Source organism: Mesoplodon mirus (assembly GCF_964341445.2).
Source record: "Mesoplodon mirus genome assembly, chromosome: 11".
Taxonomy (NCBI): Eukaryota; Metazoa; Chordata; class Mammalia; order Artiodactyla; family Ziphiidae; genus Mesoplodon; species Mesoplodon mirus.
In genome coordinates this window covers 11,922,620-11,937,294 of record NC_138987.1, presented here as the reverse complement: position 1 = coordinate 11,937,294, position 14,675 = coordinate 11,922,620, and the positions used below count along the sequence as shown (strand labels likewise).

Here is a 14,675-nt window from a genome sequence, read left to right as displayed (position 1 = left end):
GCTGTCAGAAGGAGGGAGGATCTAAGCTACTTTTTAACAGTACCAATAGCTATCATTAGTAAGGACTTAAACTTGGCTAGGGAGTATCCACATGATATTCAGTTTATTCCCTAAAGCCACTTTAAACATTAATGTCTCTCTTTAAAAAATGATAACACCGAGGCAACACAAAATCATCCAGCTAATAAGTATCAGACCCAAGTTACAAATTCAGATCTTTTCAACTATAAAGTGGTTTTTCACTTAACGGTTCGACTTTTCACACACACACACACACACACACACACACACATTATATAACATGCCATCACACTCTCTTCACAAATTACCAGTGGCTTTCCAGGTGTCAATACAGCCACTTTGACTACTTCCTCCTTTTGTTTGGTCTCCTCCTCTATCTACCTCTTCTCTGTCTAATTAGCAGGCCTTTCTATCCAACTCCTGAAATTCAGTGTTCATGTGGTCTTCATCTTTGTCCCTTCTCCTCACATGCCACACACTCTCTGGATAATCTCAGCTATGCTTTATGTCATGTCATGATGCTTTACAAGTTTAATTTATATTAATACTCATTATTTAATCAAGAGTTATATAGAAATAATTTAAATATCACAATTAAATATAAAAACATTCAGATATCCATCTGACTACTAATCAGGTAACTTAAAGAAGAATTCCACCAAATTTTAGAAACAAAATTATCTGAAATAATGCTTAGCCTCTAGGGTTCTATCTTATCAACAGAAACTCTATCGTTCATTTCCTCCACGGTTGGGCTTAGAGTTTGTTATAAAATGTTCTATGCATCTCCAGCAATAGAAGAGCACAATATGAGACCATTCAAATTAAGTCATCCCAGGCTTCAGTTTACAGGTGGAGAGAATTGTTTTATTTCCTTGCTGGCATTCTTTTTTCCTGCCATGAAACCAAAATTAGTTATTATTACTGAAGGATAGAAAACCAGAAAGCCTGCTCAAGTTGTCAGAGAATCCTGATCTCTTGTACTGTGATTATAGCTACACAGTGAGAACTAGCAAACCTGTAGAGAATTAGATATTCTTTTTATCTGCTGGTCTGCAGCAGTTTCTCAGAGAGTGGACAGTGGTAGGGTAGAAAAATTCTCTCTCCCTTCATACTATGATTAGCAATAGTTACTCCATGATAAAAGAAGAGCTAGGCTTCTAAAATAGAAGTTCTGTATCACATGGCTTTATAAGTTTAAGTTTACACATTGCCATTTTCCCAAAGGCAAGCTATAATAGTACCAGCAAGGCCAGGTCAGAGGCGGAATCTGGTCTCAACCACACAGCTCTAGAAATTGGTTTTGAGCCCAGATCACTAATCCATATTTTTTCATCCTTTCAGTAAACTCCTCTTTTTGAGTACTTGCTGTCCACATTTGCAAGACGACCTCAGTCAGGCCTTCTCATTTCATCAAAGATATTTGAATAATGTTGAACTTCAAAAGGAAAGGAGCCAGACTCTATATTGCTTTGCTTTGAATAAAAAGTATCTGTTCAAATTAATTCTGATATACCCCCTACCAGAAACTGAAATGGCTGGCAATTTTTGAGTCAGTTTATCTCACTTGGCAATCAATCATAATACAAAACATCCGTTTATAGAAAATAGTTCTGTTGAGGGTTTAATAAATAATAGTGGATAGAATTATGATCCTTGATTGATATTTTCCATGAGCTTTGGTTATATGAAAGAGATAGGCCTGTGAATAATATACTCAAAAATAAACTCTATCTTCATAAATATTTAAATTCATTTTCACCGAGTTATTAAAAATAGGTTGAAATATGTTATTTTACATGGATTTCATCTGGATTCTGATACTATTTAGGGATAAAAAAAGAATGACATTTGTGTTTAATATCTAGGGTACCACATGATGTGAAAAGATGTCATGTTGTAACATTTATAATTTCATACTTTATCTGAATACAAATTGGGTTTTTCAGATTCAGCTGGCATTGTGAGATATAGGGCCAGATATAATCACAATATGAACATTTCTTATATGCACAGTACTATAATTATAAATGCACCATCTTTTTTCCATTTTTTATGGAATTACACAAAATACATTTAATCAGAATTCCTGTATTTGTAAGGCAAACATATAGCACTGCTACAAATGGTGAATTCATCTGTGTGAACTCACAATTTTTTATGTATTACAATTATATCTTAGTATATCTGGTGTATAATATGCTTACAATTTCATACATCTTATTAATTTGACCTTACCTTGATCACACTTCCCTTTTGATAGTTGACTTTGGAGTGGTCACAGGCACTATTTTGGATCTGGATAAAGGGAAATGAGTAGAACTGACAGTTAATTGGGTTTGGTAGGATATTATTCTTTGATTTATAGTCATTTCTATGTATAATTAAGTTCTTGCCAGCCACAATTAGAACGACCTTCAGAAAGACTTCCATGACCCGCCACATTGACTTACCAGGTGCAGATCATGGACTCATAAAGCTGCCTGCCAGAGGCAATATTACAGTATGACTATGTCCTTTACCTCCTAGCCCCAGATACATGTGGATGGTAAAGGAGAAACAAAATTTGAAATATACAGAACCAGAACCATAACTAGTTTGTGGAAAATTCTTCTAGTCATTATACGTGCAAATATTAAGAAGTAGATTTTAGTTGCTTCAATGCCTAGCAAAGACAGAAGTCCTCTTTTATCAGGAGTATATTCACTCAAGCAGCAAATTATATGTGCACCCTCTTTTTTTTTTTTTTGCGGTACACGGGCCTCTCACTGTTGTGGCCTCTCCCGTTGCAGAGCACAGGCTCTGGACACGCAGGCTCAGTGGCCATGGCTCACGGGCCCAGACGCTCCGCGGCATGTGGGATCTTCCCGGACCGGGGCACGAACCCGTGTCCCCTGCATCGGCAGGCGGACTCTCAACCACTGCGCCACCAGGGAAGCCCTGCACCCTCTTTTTTTAATGGGAATTGTACAAAATGGAAATTCTCAGAGTTATCGTGTTTGTGGGGTGGGTGCAGACTGAGAGCAGCACTACAAATCTGGATGTGAACCTTCATATTTTATGTATAGGGATCGTGTCTTAACCTATCTAACACATTTTGTCTTGATAAAGTCTCGCAGTTTCAGATAAAATGATGTTGCAAACTGACACCAATGCAGCAAACAGCCTGAAGAAACAAGTGTTCCAGTGATGAGAGTCCTACACATTTGTCAATAATTCAAAATATGTAGTATAAGTCATTTGTTTACAAAACTGAGTAGCTCAATACCACATAGAGACAATTAGAACATGCATTTGAAGTGTTTGTGGGTAGGCCTTAATTTCAGATTAATTTTTTACATTTTTTTCAGAATTATTAATCTTGCCAAAATTTAAGTATGACAGAAGATATTCTAGTGAAAGCCAGACATGTACACTGAAAGAAGAAAAAAAAGGACCAGCAGAGTTTCAAAATGTCATAACTACTTTATTACATTATAATGCAGCTTAAAACCTCTGATGGTTAAAATTACAAAAAATTTTTTCTAAATTCTCTATCATGAAAAATGAAATTTGGGGCCTCCCTGGTGGCGCAGTGGTTGAGAGTCCGCCTGCCGATGCAGGGGATACGGGTTCGTGCCCCGGTCTGGGAGGATCCCATATGCCGCGGAGCGGCTGGGCCCGTGAGCCATGGCCGCTGGGCCTGCGCATCCGGAGCCTGTGCTCCGCAACGGGAGAGGCCACAACAGTGAGAGGCCCGCATACCGCAAAAAAAAAGAAAAAAAAAAAAAAATGAAATTTGGTTAACTAATTAGAAGAAAGACTAAATTATCTTTATATTAACCCTACAGAAAAAGATGTTTCAAAATTATGGCTATATGAAGAGATAATAAAAGTCTATGCTAGAAAAATAAAAAAAACAAAGTAGATACAGATGAATATTCCATAATATTATATAATAATACACAATATTAACAAAATATATTGCATTATTTTTGTATTTAAAACTTCTGTAATATTTTTGCATGTGCATAAATGAATGTAGTCTCCTGAGAATCTAATAATAATTATTACTAATAACATTTCTGTCCATAGCCTAAGCAACAAAGTCCAGGTAAGTGATCTGTTTATTATGTCACAGTTAAAACAGGGAAAATTCATTTAGTGTTGTAACTATCATATTCTCCATCCAGATCTCATTAGTTTTCTTTGTCAATAATATTCTCCAAAGATTCTCAGTAATACTATTTAATAGGTGTAGCTTAATAATTCCAGTACAGTTTTTAGAAATGCTTTGCTGGATGCTTGCATTACAAAGGATATATATTTATCATGGGCTGAATGATGGCCTCCAGCTCCTGTCTTCCAATTGCTTAGTCCAAAATCCTTGGCAAAATTCTTTACTCATCTCTTATTCTCATTCCTTTATCTGGTCCATCTGCAAGTCCTACTACCTCTACCTTCAAAATATATTCAGAATCTAGCCATTTCTTACCACCTCACTGCTATTTCCTGATCTAATCCACCATCACCCCTCACCTGGATTATTCTGTAGCTTCCTAATTGATGAGGCTTCTTCCACCATTGTCCTCCTTCCCTCCTCAGTCTATTATCAATACAATAGCTAGAGTAATTCTGTTAAAAGTCAGATCATGCCACTCTTATGTTCAAATGATTCCAATGCTTTCCCCTCTTATTCTGAATAAAAACCTAAATCCTGACACAATTTACAAGGCCCTGTGTGATCTGGTCCCTGCAAACCCTGTATTTCTCTCATCTCATCTTCTACTATTCTCACCTCCTTTCCTCTTCTCCAGTCATGCTGACATCCCAGAGAACACCACTTTCTTGCCTCAAAGATATTTCCTTTGCCAGAAATCCTCTTTCCCTTATACTTGGCTCTTTATTTCATTCAGGACTTTACTCTCGAATCCACTTTCTCAGTGAGCTCTTCTTGGGGAACATCTACATTTTCAACTCTCAGATAGTGTACCTCTAACCCCCCTCCTTGTTTTATTATTCCCTATAGTATTTATCAGTATCAAATGTAGTATACTTTGAACTTATTACTATCATTTGTTTTCTTCACATGCCCACCTAGAACGTGAGCCTCATAAAAGCAGGGATTTTTAGTGTGTTGTTTGTAACTAAATCAGCAGTGTCCATAAAAGTGCCCTGCATGAGGTCACTGCACAATAAATATTTAATTTCTTATTAACATAAAGTCAACTTCTCTGCGTGATTTTTAGACAGTGGTCTGCCTATGAGACTTGTTGTATCTTATCAATCCACTTTCAAACATGTATTACCACTGCTGCTGTTTCTGGTCTTGGCTTTCTCATCTCTCTGCAGAATTACTGCATGCAACAGCCTGTAAGTCATCTCCCTGCTTTTCACAATGTAGCCAGTGTGCTCTTTAGTGAAAGCAAATCTGGTCATGTCCATCCTACTAAATATTCTTCAGTGGTTTTAATCCTGTGTTCTCACTATAAGGTCACTAGTTTCCCTCCCATTCAAGGAGGAATATTGAAAAGATGTAAATAGGAATAATGTATTATGGTATGGGATGAACTTGGATATACATAAAATTACTGAAAAAGGAATTATTTACAAACTTTATTACTGTAGTTCTTGTTAGTATGAAACGTTTATGACATATGTCATAATTCATGGCAAGTTACACATGTGTAGAGAAAATAGCATTGAGAACTGGGGTCTTAATAACTCAAAGGAAAGAAAATGCTTTCTATTGCTTTTCTTTTTGTGGAGTTGAATGACTTGAACCATTTCTGTTTTCCATGCATGATGTTTTGACCAGCTGCAGGAGTTAGGGCTGTAACCTGTGGTCTTGGATCAACTTAAAAGTAATTAACTTTTTAAAATACCTGCAATCTTAATTTTATTTCATTTTGAAATACCTGCAAGCTAAGCAACACAGGTGATTCATATTTTTGACTGATTATGTGGTTTATACCTAATCCCTTCTAAATTCATCAAACTGCAGACTTAATGTATGGGAATGCTATATAATCTTTTAATTTTATATAGTAAAGATCCTAGAGCTAGAACCTAAGCTGTGTCTATACTGAATATTTAGGTGATTCTGGGTAGATATAAGTAGCCCTGGGTAGTTTCATTGGCAGGGATTTTACTTGCCTGTGAACACTGTGAGATAGGTAAAAACTGGAAAGAAAGTGCTTTGGCACTTGAATAAAAGACAGTACAAAGATCTTGATAGAAAGATCTTGATAATGTGAGATGCCTATTTTGCAGATAAATTCCAGAGCTGAAAAAGGTTGTTTTTCTTCATGTCAGTATAGAGAATGTAGCATAGGGGAGGAATATCTTTATTAGTGTGGGTAAAGAAAGCATGCATTGGGCAAATACTCTTTGCCTGTTGAACACTGTTCCCTTATTCCAGAAGGAACTCTCCCCTTTCTGGTGGGAATAGCTCCTCCTCCACTCCATCCTCAGGTAGTACTGGGATATTTCCATCATGGAAACCCAATCCATTATCCACAGGAATGGGTACAGACTCATGTCAGGTCAATCAACATTTTTCCCCAAGGATTTTTGTAATTAGAACTAAAGAAAAAGGGGCCGTTACTCTCTGATGGTGAAATGAATGAAATTCTTAGAGCTGCCAGGTAAAAGTCTCTGATGGCTTAAAAGAATTAGCTTTGTTAAGATAAAGCCAACCTACAGAGAAAGAAAAGAAAAAGAAAGAAGGAGAAAATGTGTGAAAGAGAAAGACTGGATAATGGTGGCATTAGAGTTCTCTTAATTGTTTCAGTTTTAGCACAATCTCTGGCTTTCTTGTAGTTCTGGGTTTTTTTAAGGAAGCCAGTGATCTTTCTTTTTTTTTTTTCTGAGCTGATTTTAATTGAGTTTCTGATGTTTTTACCAGTAGAGATCTAACCAATACAAGGTCTATGATTATTTTTCCTCCAGAATAATGGAGAGGAGAGAACAGAATGCAAACCAGAATAGATGGTAAGAGCTCATAATAGGCAGAGTTTCAGGGTACAGGAGTCTGGATTGGTTACCATAAACTTTTGATGACTCTAATTTATTTTTCTCTTTATTTTATTTCATTGTTAATACCTTGATAAAATTTTCAGATTTTGAGTATATATTCTTTTCGGGTCCTTGAAGACATGGTATTGGTAATGACTCCTAAGAATAACAGTTCTATTCAAAATTCCTTTTACTTATAGAAGTAGAAGATGAGGGGAATTTCACCTGCTAGGACAAATTTGAGATGAAAAGAGGAATTCTTGATTTAAGGAATATAAGAACAGAATTCTGAGGCAGATCTCTTGGGAGCAGAAATAGTAGGAAAGGTCAAAGTAACCTTGAACCTGAAATAGTTAAACAAATATTGATATCATAATTGTAGCAAAAACAAGATTATAGACTTGGCTTGAGATTTTCCATAATAAATTTGAGTTGTCCAGCTCATAATAGAATAGTTCTTATATTGAATAATGCAGCTAAAAGTTAGGTGAGTATAAGTCTGTAACCCAGAGTATAATGTCCTCTGGGTCCCTTTCAGACTTGTAAGAGTGCACATGATTTAGTGAATATTTATACATCTCTACTTATTTCTTTGCAGTCATGACTATGATAAATTGGGAAAATAGTGATAATCTTAGTGATTCAGACTTGGTTCTAGAGTTCTAATGACATATGAATTTTAGTATGGCCTTTTGAGAGACTGAACATGATATTCTTGTAGGCATGAGTGGTGAGGGAAAGTGATGAGGTTGGAAGAAAACAGGTTCTGGAGTCAGGTTGCCTTAGAGTCCTGGCTCAGCTACTTACTAATGATACAACTTTGGGAAAGTTACTTAAACTCTGTGTGACTCAGTTTTCTAATCTGTAAAATGGGGATGACAATATTACATCCTCATGGGTTGTTGTGATGATTAAGTAAAGCAACACATAGGGTTCTTGGAGCTGTTTTCAACACATAGAGAGTTCAAACCATACTTGACAATAAAATACTCAGATGGACTTAATGCGCAGATCCCAATAGTGTTAAATCTATGTGAAAGGTCTGTTTCTTGACCAAGATATATAATGATAAATAGGGCTGGATACAGATAACATGTGAATTGAAATTTATTGATGAGAAAACACTGGGAGTATTACTGACATACAAAATTGAAGATATTGACTGCAAGACAATCCTAGGTGGTTAAAACTGCAGGGGGAAAAATCTGAGAATGTGATATTTAAAATAGAAATTTTTCCAACACCAAAGTAAAAGAATAAATTATTTTAAAAAATCTTTACAAGTTCAATACTGAAAAGGTGCAAATAAATAAAAGTATATGTAGGAGAGATTTAAGGAAAAGTTTTGGTCGACTGCAAATATAATGAGTCAGTGACATAGTGAAGATGTCCACCAAACTAACTAATAGCATAGATACAGTGTCCAGAACATGGAAGGTAAGAGTTTTGCTTTACTCTGTGCTTGTCAGGCCACATCTAGAATAATACACACAGCTCTTTAAGAGAAATACATTTGAAAACCATGATATATAAGGGAGTCCTATAAAAATTAAAGAAGTTTAGCTTCATAAAAAAGAGATTTCAGGGTAAAATGATATTTGCCTAACTTAAAGAACTCTAAATTAAATAACAATTAGACTTATTTTATGCAGCTCTCAAAAGCATATTTTATATATGATTAATGAATGAGGCTTAGGGGAAAGTATTTTCCATTTTAATATGTCAATTTCTGTCTTCTCAAATGCCACCCAGTTTCTAAACCGATGTTGTTTAAGTCAGAATGTGTATTAAGATTTCTGCTTGAATGATGAGTGCATTCTAGAATAGTGAGCCTACCATATTCTTTTAAGTGTCTGGCACACCTGACATGAGCTCTGAGTAATTTTATGCCCTCCTAGTGGTTTTTCAGGGAACCCAGTGTCTATTCTGTCTTTTGGTAACAATACCTTGATGTACCTTTGACTTACCCCTCCCACAGTCCCAATTCGCTGTGCTTTTTATGAGGTCGACTCAACAACATACTCTGGGTATGGGCACTGTGATTGGCTTAGGGATGATCTTATGTCCCAATTTTGTCCAGTAACACTTAGACACAGAATATTATGTTTGAATTGCTGGAAGAAGATAATTGTGTCCTCCTTAACTCTCCCCGACCCCCATCACACACATACACACAAAATGTACTTGTCTGGGAAGTTACTGTCTTTTCATTAAATCTTTGACAGAAGCCAACAAGAAAGAGAGCAGAATTAAGACGTTTTCTTAGAATGGGTCCTAGTAATATAATTTGAAACTCTGGTACTAGTATAACCATGGATATTTAACTTTTGTGAGCCAACAAATTCCCTTTTTTATTTATTTTTAAATTTGCTTAAACTTATATGTTGAAATAATTATAAATTCACATAAAATTGTAAAAATTGTAGAGAGATTCCTTGTACCCATCACCCAGCTTCTCTCAATGGTGACATCTTACATAGTTATAGTGCATTATCAAAACCAGGAAATTGATTGGTATAGTAGAATTAACCAAACTATAGACCTTGCTCAAATTTTACTGTATTTTGCATGCACTCATTATTTTATGCTGTTGTGTGTAAGTCTATGATATTTTTTCATATGTATAGATTTATATAGCCATCATTATAATCAACATAAAGAACCATCATTACATCATTACATCCCTACAAAGCGACTCTCTAATGCTGCTTCCTTTCTAATCATGCTCTTAACCCATGGCAACCACTTGTGCATTCTCTTTCTCTATAATTTTGTCATTTTGAGAACATTATATAAATGGAATCAGACAGTATGTAACTTTTTGAGATCGGTTCCCCTTTTATTAAAGCCTTTTGAGATTAGTTCCCTTTTGCATTAAATATTTATTATTTATTTAGGTCTTGTGTCACTTCCATCTATGTTCCAGTTGACATAATCCTCAAGGCAGAATTTTTTTTAAACCTCTATAGTGTTTGCTCATTCAGTGTAACTGAAATTCCTGCTCTGCTTCTTTAGTTAGCTTCACTCTCTCCACAGGAAATGAAATCTTGCCCTGAAATCCAGCTGTGTGTCTTAGATCTCAACTGGCTTGGCTCTTGCCCCCCCTCCTGCCTCCCCCTTAGGAGCTGCAGCTCTCAAACATCCAATCAGTGTATGGAATCCTAGAAAGTCGTAGGCCAGTTGTCAGCTTAACACTGTCACTTTTCAAAGTTCAATTTCTGCAGCTCTTAGTATGATTTCTGAATTTTTGAATAGATTCTTTTCACAAGAAGAGATAGGAAAACTTAATTGAATAGCCCTATATCTGTTAATGAAAAATGAATTCAAACATAAAAGAAAATCCCAGGGTCATATCCCATCCCCAGTAAATATTATTAAACATATAAGAAAGAGATAGGAGGAGGGAACATTTTCCAACTTGCCTATAACATCAACACAAACTTGATAATGAATTCTAAAAACGACATCATAAAAAATATTATGGAGTCATATTCCTTGTGAATATAGATGCAAAAATATTTAACAAAATAGCAAATTGAATCCAGCAATATTTATATACATACACAAAAATATATCATGAACAGATTGGATATGTTCCATCAATATAAAGTTGGTTTAATATTTGAAAATCAAACAAACTCACTATGTTAACATAACAAAAAGTAAAATACATGAGCATCTTGATAGATACAGAAAAAGTATTAAAAAAAATTCAACTGCCATTCATGATAAATGTACTCAGTATACAAGGAAGAGAAAGAAAGATTTTCAATCTCATAAGGGACATTTATGAAAAACCTATAATTAACATACTTAATGGTAAAAAATGGAACATTTCCACTTCAAGATTGAGAAACGTGGTGAATATGTTTACTTTTACTACCTCTATTCAACACTGAGCTGGAAATACTAGTGTGAGGTAAGGAAAAGAAATAAAAAACCATTCAGATTAAAACAAAAGAAGTAAAATTGTCATTATATACAGATGACATTATGTTTATGTAGAAAACCCCAAAGGAATCTTAAAAGAAAGCCTACTAGAACAGTGAACTTAGCACAGAATACAAAGTTAATACACAAAAATTAATTGTATTTCTATGTATTAGCAACAGAAAACTAGGAAATCAAATTTAGCATTCAAGGACAGAAAATACTTAACAAAACATATGCAAATCCTTCTACTATAAACTACAAAATATTGATGAGAAAAGAGGGAAGACCAAAATAAATGAAGAGATACACAATGTTTGTGCATGTTCGTGCATTATAAGGCAAATTGTTAAGAAACCAATTCTTCAAAATGTCTGTATAGGTTCTACGTAATTCTCTTCAAAAGCCAATTCGTATTTTTTATATAAATCAGAGCCTGGCTTTAGAATTTATAGGAAATACAAAGATTCTAGAATTGACAAAACAATCTTGAAGAAGAACAAAGTTGTTAGACCTTCACTTCCTGATTTCAAGACTTATAGTTATAGCAGTCAGGACAGTATGGTATTAAAATAAGGATAGACAAGGTGATCAATGAAACAGAATAGAAAGTCTAGAAATATAAAGATGTATTAACAGTCAGTTTTTGTTTTTTGTTTTTCTCCCCAGGAGAAACAGCTTTATTTGGACTGAGAGTTGGAGAGTGAGAGCAGGACCTGAGATAGCGTACTGAGCTAAGGGGTAGAGATCAGTTTCCAAAATGGCAGTCAGAGCTCATCAGCCAAATGGACTCCACTTCCCAGCAGCCTTGCAGTGAGTGCAATCAATAAAAGGCCTGCTTGGAAATGTTTATTTGCCACTAAATCACCCAAGCATGCCACAATTACAAGAAAGGTACAGGTCGTTTTTTTCTTTCCATAATTAAATTTCCACAGCATCTCCCCAATCATGAGTATTACAAAAGAAAGTAAAAAATCACATTTTACAGATCTTAGACTTGTCTTCAGCATTTAGCTCAAATCTCACCATCTTCAAAATATAGTTCTGAAAAATCCACCAGCTAAAACTTTTATCTAAGCAGTGGGAAGACAGCCTTTGCTAACCCATGGCAATTCTTCTCCCATTTTCCCTAGCCAGTTAGGGTTGAACAGCAGAGTGAGGCTTAGATTGCAGGGATGGCGGGAGGAGGGACACAAGGGCTAATTTCCCCTAGTACAAGATGACATCTGAAGCTTGGTGGGAGAGCAGACCTGGAAAGACTTGAGGAAAGTGTTCAGGCCCTGTATTCAGTCAGAGTCACTGCTGGAAGAGGAAGAGGAGGAGGAGGAGGAGGAATGCTTGCCATGTTTGTGGTGTTTCTGCTTCTTTTTATGAGCTTTTTAAATTTTCTTTTGCATCTTCTTGTCAATCACCATTCCTGGTCCTACCTTGCCAGGAGTCAATGGATTCATAGGACACATGCCAGGGGCAGGTGGTGGGTATTGATGGGGGTAGGGACCTGAGGGTTGGCAGCCTGATACCCTTGTTGTGGCACAGGATGACAGGGCCCACCAGGGGGAAAGGCTGGATTCCCCTGGGGTGCTCCTGGGGGAGTGGGAAAGGGGCCTGGAGGAAAGGTAGGGGTGGTAGGTAGGTGGTGGATAAGCAGGATTGCAACCTCCAGGGTACCCGACATTAGGGGGGTGTGGATATGGCCCTGGCTGCCCCACATTGGGATTCCATATGTTCAGGTATTTCCTCCAGCCCAGGAATGGAAAAAGAAGGAAACAGGAATCCACCACTGCTTCAACAGTCAGTTTTTAACAAAGGTAACAATATAATTCAATGGGGGAGAGAAAGTTCCTGACCAAGTGGATACCCATATGGAAAAAACAAAAACAAACCCCAAAACTTTGATTCCCCTTGCACTTCACTCACATACATATTTTATTCAAGAAGGATCATAGACATAAATATAAAGCTAAAACTATATCTCTTATAGACAAAATACATGAGAAAAGTTTCAAGAACTTTCAAAGATTTCTCAGGTAAGACACAGAAGGCAAAAACCATACAAGAAAATATTTATAAATTATATTTCATCAACTTAAAAATTTTGTTATCAAAAGAACTAGTTAACATAAATGAAAAGGTAAGCCACAAACTGGGAGAAAATATTATAGTATATATGTATCTAATAAAAGACATATCTAGTATATATAAAGAATATGGAAGGGTATAATATAAGAATATATATACCATAAATAATATAGAAGGAACTCCTATAACTCAATAATAAAAAGACAAACAACCCAATTAAAAAATGAGCAGAGCTTTAAACAACAAGACAAATATGCAAGTAGCCAATAAGCAGAAGAAAAAGTGCTCAATTTTATTAGTTCTCAGGGAAATTCTAATTAAAACTGCCATGAGATACCATTTCCCACCTTTAGAATGGCTAAGATTAAAAGTGATTTTAGGGATGTAATGTACAGCATATTGACTGTAATTAATAATACTCTATTGCAGGGCTTCCCTGGTGGTGCAGTGGTTAAGAATCTGCCTGCTAATGCAGTGGACACAGGTTCGAGCCCTGGTCCAGGAAGACCCCATATGCCACAGAGCAACTAAGCCCTGTGCACCACAACTACTGCGCCTGCACTCAACAGCCCGTGACCCACAACTACTGAGCCCGCGTGCCACAACTACTGAAACCCACGCACCTAGGGCCCATGCTCCACAACAAGAGAAGCCACCACCGTGAGAAGCCCGTGCACCACAACCAAGAGTATCCCCTGCTCGCCACAACTAGAGAAACTCCGTGTGCAGCAACGAAGACCCAATTCAGCTAAAAATAAAAATAAATTAAATAAAATAAATTAAAAAAATATTCTATTGTATATTTGAATGTTGCTAAGAATAGAACTTAAAAGTTCTCATCACAAGAGAAAAATATGTTAACTATGTTTGGTGATGGATGTTAACTAGACTTATTTTGATGCTCATTTCACAACATATACAAATATCAAATCATTATATTATATACCTGAAACCAATATAATGTTATACATCAATTATATCTCAATTTTTAGAAAAGTGTTTGTAAGGGTATGGAACAATTAGAACCCTCAGAGATTGATAACTGGGAGTACAAAATGGTGCAACCGCTTTAGAAAAGAGTTGTCTAGTTTCTTGAAAAGCTAAAAAAAATTTCCTAGCAATTCTACTTCTAGAAATTTACCCAAAAGAAACAAAATCTTGTATTTATAAAGAGACTTGTAAAAAATAAATAAAAATTTGAAAAAGACTTGTATAGAATGCTCATAACAACCTCTTTTGTAATAAATAAAAACTGAAAGCATCCTAAATATTCATCAGCTGGGAAATGGACAAATTGTGACATAGTCATAGAGTGGAACACAACTGAGCAGTAAAGATAACTGAACTGCTGATACATGCAACAATATGGGTAAATCACATGAACATAATTTTGAATGAAAATAAAACAGACTCAAAAGAGTATATACTCTGTAATTGTATGTAGATACTGTTCAAGGACAAGGAAGACCCTTCTGTGGTGAAAGAAACCATGGTAGGCTCAGTGCTAGGATTAGGAAGACCTGACTGGAAACCAGCAGGAGGGAACTCTATCTTGATTGAGGCACTCAATACTTGGGTATATATATACTCATCAAAATTCATTACACATAAGATATGTGATATTACTGTCATGTAAATTATATATCACT

General features: G+C 35.8%; 1 pseudogene across 1 annotated transcript; it reads right to left on the bottom strand.

Moving 5' to 3' along the window:
- Positions 1–12,007: 12,007 nt before the first annotated feature.
- LOC309812309 lies at positions 12,008–12,709 on the bottom strand (annotated as a pseudogene). Its single transcript has one exon. The product of its transcript is annotated as an uncharacterized misc_RNA (transcript).
- Positions 12,710–14,675: the final 1,966 nt, after the last annotated feature.